General features: G+C 40.6%; 1 pseudogene; it reads right to left on the bottom strand.

The window, feature by feature from the left end:
• Positions 1–2,239: 2,239 nt before the first annotated feature.
• LOC139035885 (large ribosomal subunit protein eL20 pseudogene) lies at positions 2,240–2,741 on the bottom strand (annotated as a pseudogene).
• Positions 2,742–5,380: the final 2,639 nt, after the last annotated feature.

The following is a 5,380-nucleotide window of genomic DNA, read 5'->3' as shown; positions in this document are numbered from 1 at the left end:
TTGTGCATTTGGATGGTTACATATAACACTAAATATTCTATCGCTTGTTCCTTTCCAAAAACATATGGAAAAATGAACAAAAAACAACCATGGCATTACAGCATGACAAGGTCAGGGAATTTTAGGAATGGAAAGGACATTAGAAATGGGGTTAGGGTGAAATTCAATGTCTAGAGGAAGGAGTCAGAAGTCTCACCAGAGGCCCTTTCTGGTGGTATGCAGCAGTCTCCCATCCTGCTAAAGTGTCACATTTGGCAAGCACTCCTGGAAAACTAGCAAAGGTTTCAGTCTTTTTCGATTAAATTCCATGATGCTGTCCCTCTTGCCAACCTGATGTTAATTTGCCTCCCATTGCTGTACCTTCAGTGGTTTCCCGTTTCCTTCAGGATGGACTCCAAAGGAATTTACAATCTGGCACCAATATACCTAACACTGTTACTTCCCTTAACGTGTCCAGTCTTGGCCTGAGTGTGAGCTCAGATTTCTGTGACGGGGCCACAGGGCTCTGGGGCTCCAGAGACAAGGGGCCAGGTGTATCAGCAGAGGCATTGCCTTATCTTACTTGCTCTGGGGTTCTACTCTTACCTCTTTTGACACTTCAGTGCAGTGGAGGGAAAGTCAATGTTATTAAACCACCATGAACCTCTGTGAATCTAGGCAAGATTAGAGAAATGTGTATGTAGCAGGCATTCACTAAACAGCAAACCCCACAATGGATGGTCTTTTGTAATGTAGGAGAGGCCTAGTATGTGCTGGTCTATTTGATCTTCACATGAGAACCCCTCCATAGCTAAAACAAGTACTTCCATGTCACCTGCCTGCCAGTCCAAGCATGCCTGCTCCTCCTGCCCCTCCTTTGACGATACTGTCCTCCTTCCTTTGAGCTCAAGCTGGCACAATGTGTGCTTAAGGTGATTCTTTTCACCAACCCCTTTTGTATTATTTTTGTCACAAGGAGGCTTGATTCAAACAGAGGAAAGAAATGCAGAACAATTCATTTCAGAGTCAGATAGGTGTAGACCCACACCATACAGTAGAAATTTAATGTGAGCTACAAATACAATTAAGACATTTCTAGTGTCAACTAAAAAGGTAGTCACAACCTGAAAGTAGAGAATTATTTTATTTGGTGGGAATGTTAGGACTCCAAGCTCTGGAAATAGCATTTCAGGTAGCCCTGGGAGAGTCCTCTGAGAAGGCGGAGAACAGTGTCAGGCTGTATACAGGTTTGCAACAAAAGAGGCAGGCAGTCTGAACATCATAGATTTTTGTAAGGAAAATCAGATATCAAGTTAAGGAGTTTAGTGCTCTTCTATGATGGACAGGGAGGGCTGGCGTGCTGCGATTCATGGGGTTGCAAAGAGTCGGACACGACTGAGCGACTGAAGTGAACTGAATTGAACTGACTAGTGTATGGGAAAATGCAAGAGTCTGGGATGATCGAAGTCATTTCTTTCATATACATCTCAGCTATCTGGGGCCAGTGTCCTGTCTTTTTGATTTCTCTCATCCCCCCCACCCCCAGCTCCTCCGCAATCACCGTGAGCGTTTGTGGCATCCGCTGGATTGCAGGCATTGTATTCTCTTTTGGGAGTCCTCATTCACATATGGAGGCCTGAAATCACTGATGACTGTTACATCCTTGTTTATTGATATAGTAGGAGATATTCCATTTCACAGTAGTAATTGTTAAAATTAATTTAAAAATATATTTTATTTAACTCAATATATACAAAATACTGATTCAACACACATTAAAAATGATCAGAAATATTTTTTCTTTTTTCTGTTTCGAGTTTTAGAAATTTGGTATGTCTTTTATACTCTGAGCACATCTCAATTCAGACTTCCTTTACTTTTGGTGCTCAGCAGCTGCTTGTAATAGTGGCCGCTGTGTTGACACAGCAGGTCTGCAGAGTCTTATGGCTGACCAACGTTAGTCCTAGAGTCACGTGGATCTGAGTGTGAATTCTGACTTTGCCCATGAGAGGCTGTCCAGACTTAGAAAGCCTCCTTCACTTTTAGGAGCCTCAGTTTTCTCACCTATAAAATGGACATATTAGTTATTGCCTCATAGGGGCTGTCCTGAAGATAAAAATGAGATAATACATGTTCTGGCACAGAGTAAAGGTTAAATAAGTGTTAATTGCTGATACCATTCCAGCTAGATTTGATTTTATTTTTCGGTTTTCCCAGTGAGTTTTATCTGGACTGACCTAGGGACAGAGAAGGCCTGCACCTAAGAGAAGGTGGTAGCCTCTTGGTGGTAAAGCCTGGCTTGTGCAGGTGATGGAGGCCGGGGTGGGGCAGCAGGAATCTGATCTGGCAGTCGAGGAACTGCTGGTCTGTGGCACTTGCTGGCTGCGACCTCCTCCACCTTCATGATCTGGACTGAGTGGTCCTGGGCATGGGGCCACGTGCACATGGGTGACGGTTCCAGCTGTGATCAGGTCCAGGTACTCTCGGTACGTGTCGTGGGTGCCGCTGTGGGAGTCATAGTGCAGCAGATGCCCAAGTTCTTCACCGGCGGCGGGGATTTCCTGTCCACAGTAGCCCGCTTCCCCTGAGGACTTCACCTTCCTCAGCTGAGACGCAGAGTACCAGCAGGGGGACCTGGCGACAACGTGCTCAGGCGCAGAGAGTTTCATGCGCATGTGATAGAAAAGCGGCCTGCGGAGTCTGGGAGTCAGGAAGGGTCGCCCCGCCAACTTGTCCTCTTGAATTGTGCCTGAGGCCTTCATGGCACTCTGTCCGTCCTCCCTGCCACCCCTGAAAAGGTCTAGCTAGATTTTAAGTTTGAGTGTTTATATGTAAGACAGTGGTGCTACCTTTTCTTCTATCAACTTCATTCCATAATACCTGTGGGTGATGAAGACAAGTTAACTTGCTTTGAGCACTTTAGCTGGTGGACATTCTTAAAGTACACATCTGTGAAGTTGGTTTTAAAATTTTGTTTCTCTTGAACATTTTATTATGAAAATATTCAAACAGAAACGTTGAAAGAATTATACAGTGAACACCTGAATATGCAACTATCAAGAGTCTACAATGAACATTTTGTTTTATTTGCTTTATTAAATACCTATCCATCTTTCTGCTATCCATCTATAAATCCATCTTATTTAACTTTTTTGCATTTTTATAGTTATTGGGGCTGTTGTTCATATTATAAAAGTTAAAAAACCTACTGAGATGCATTAATTATGAGTATTTTTGCATATCTTTCAGAAAATTGTCAGGATAGTGAAAACAAATATTGAAGAAGTCAAATAATTTGAATAATACAATTAATATAATTTATGTGCTCTAATATTTAATAAACAAGATACATATTCGTTTTCAATACCATGTTCTTTATCAACACATTTTGTTGTTGGTAATATGTTACTGTTCAAACGTTTGATATGGTCCATTTGTTTATTTTTCCTTGTGTTTCCCTTGCCTGCGGAGACATGTCAAAAAAAAAAATATTGCTAAGATGTGTCAAAGAGTGTACTACCTATGTTTTCTTCAAGTTTTATGGTTTCAGATCTTACATTTAATAAGTCTTTGGTTCATTTTGAGTTTATTTTTACAGATGGTATGAGAAAGTAGTCCACTTTGGTTCTTTTGCATGTGGCTGTCCAGTTTTCCCAATACCACTTATTGAAGAAGCTGTCTTTTCCCCATTGTATACTTTTGCTCTTTTGTCATAAATTAATTGATGTATAAGTGTGGGTTCATTTCTGGGTTTTGTGTGTCCCTTAATTACTATATAGATGATCTTACTACTTTTGTCTTACTACTTTTAACCATCCTAATGTTTAAGTGGTTGTTCTACTACCTTTACCCTATGTTTGCCTTTACCAATAAAATTTTTTCTTTTGTAATTGTTATATTATTAGTTGTGGTCTATTTTTTCCACTTAGAGAAGTCCCTTTAACATTTTCTGTTAAGTTGATTTAGCTCTTTTGGTCTTTTTCTTGCCTGTTAAACTCTTTCTCTCTCCTTCAAATCTGAATGAAAGCCTTGCTGGGTAGAGTATTCTTGGTTGTAGGTTTTTCCTTTCATCAATTAGGATGTATTGGTCCACTCCTTTCTGTCCTGCAATGTTTTTGCTGTAAAGTTAGAGAACAGTTTTTTGTGAATTCCTTTGTCTGTAACTAGTTGCTTTTCTCTTGCTTCTTTTAAGGGGCTCTCTTTATCTTTAATTTTTGCTATTTTAATTATTATGTATCTTTGTGAGGATCTCTTTGGGTTCATCTTGTTTGGAACTCTCCGTGCTTACTGGACTTGGTTGTCTGTTCTCGTTTCCAGATTATGTGATTTTTTTTTTTTTTAGTTATTATTTCTTCAGATAAGTTCTTTGCCTCTCTCTCTCTTCTCCTTCTGGGACCTTATAATGTAAATATTAGTATGCTTGATGTTGTCTCAGAGGTCTCTTAAATGATCTTCATTTTTTAATATTATTTTTTTTCTTCTTTCTGTTTTGCTTTGGTGATTTCCACCACTCTGTCTTCCAGTTTGATTTATTTCTCCATATCATCTTAGTAAAACTTCTTGTGTATTTTTTATTTCAGTATTGTATTCATCAGCTCTTTTTGGTTCTTCTATTTTCTAACTCTTTGTTAAGCTTCTCTCTGTTCATCCATTTTTCTCCCAAGTTTGCTGAGCATCTTTATGATCATTATGTTGAACTTTTTATGGGTAGATTTCTTATCTCCACTTCTCTTAGTTCTTCTTCTGAGGTTTTATCTTGTTCCTTCCTTTGGAATATATTACTCTGTAGCCTCATTTTGCCTAATTCTCTGGGTTTATTATTGTATAGTAGGTGGGTTGGTTATGTTTTTTGATCTTGCAGAAGTGGCCTTGTTTAGATCTTTGTGGCTTCATGGACTGTAGCCCACCAGGCTCCTCTGTCCATGGAATTTTCCAGGCAAGAACACTAGAGTAAGTTGCCATTTCCTACTCCAGGGGATCTTCCTGACCCAGGGGTTGAACCCATGCCTCTTGCATCTCCTGCATTGGCAGGCAGGTTCTTTACCACTCGTGCCACCTGGGAATCCCTCTTTATTTTTTTAAATTGGAGTATAATTGCTTTACAATGTTGTGTTAGTCTCTGCTGTACAATAAAGTGAATCAGCTATATGTTTACATACATCTCCTTACCCTTGGATCTTCCCCCACACCCTAGGAGACTTCTTAGAGGACCCAGCAGCATTCTCTATTCTGGTCATCAGAACTATATTCTCTTAGCAGTTTCCCCTGTGTGGGCTTGCTGCAGGGCCAGAGGGATCCTGGGTGTGGTGCTGGTCCACTGGTGGAAGTCTCCTTGTTCCAGGGTTGGCTGTGGGTTTTAGGGGGCCCCAGGCTGATGCCTGCCTACTGGTGAGTGGGACCA

Source organism: Odocoileus virginianus, chromosome 7, assembly GCF_023699985.2.
Source record: "Odocoileus virginianus isolate 20LAN1187 ecotype Illinois chromosome 7, Ovbor_1.2, whole genome shotgun sequence".
In the NCBI taxonomy this organism is placed as follows: domain Eukaryota; kingdom Metazoa; phylum Chordata; class Mammalia; order Artiodactyla; family Cervidae; genus Odocoileus; species Odocoileus virginianus.
The sequence above is the reverse complement of the archived record's forward strand: the minus strand, read 5'-3'. Positions and strand labels throughout refer to the sequence as shown.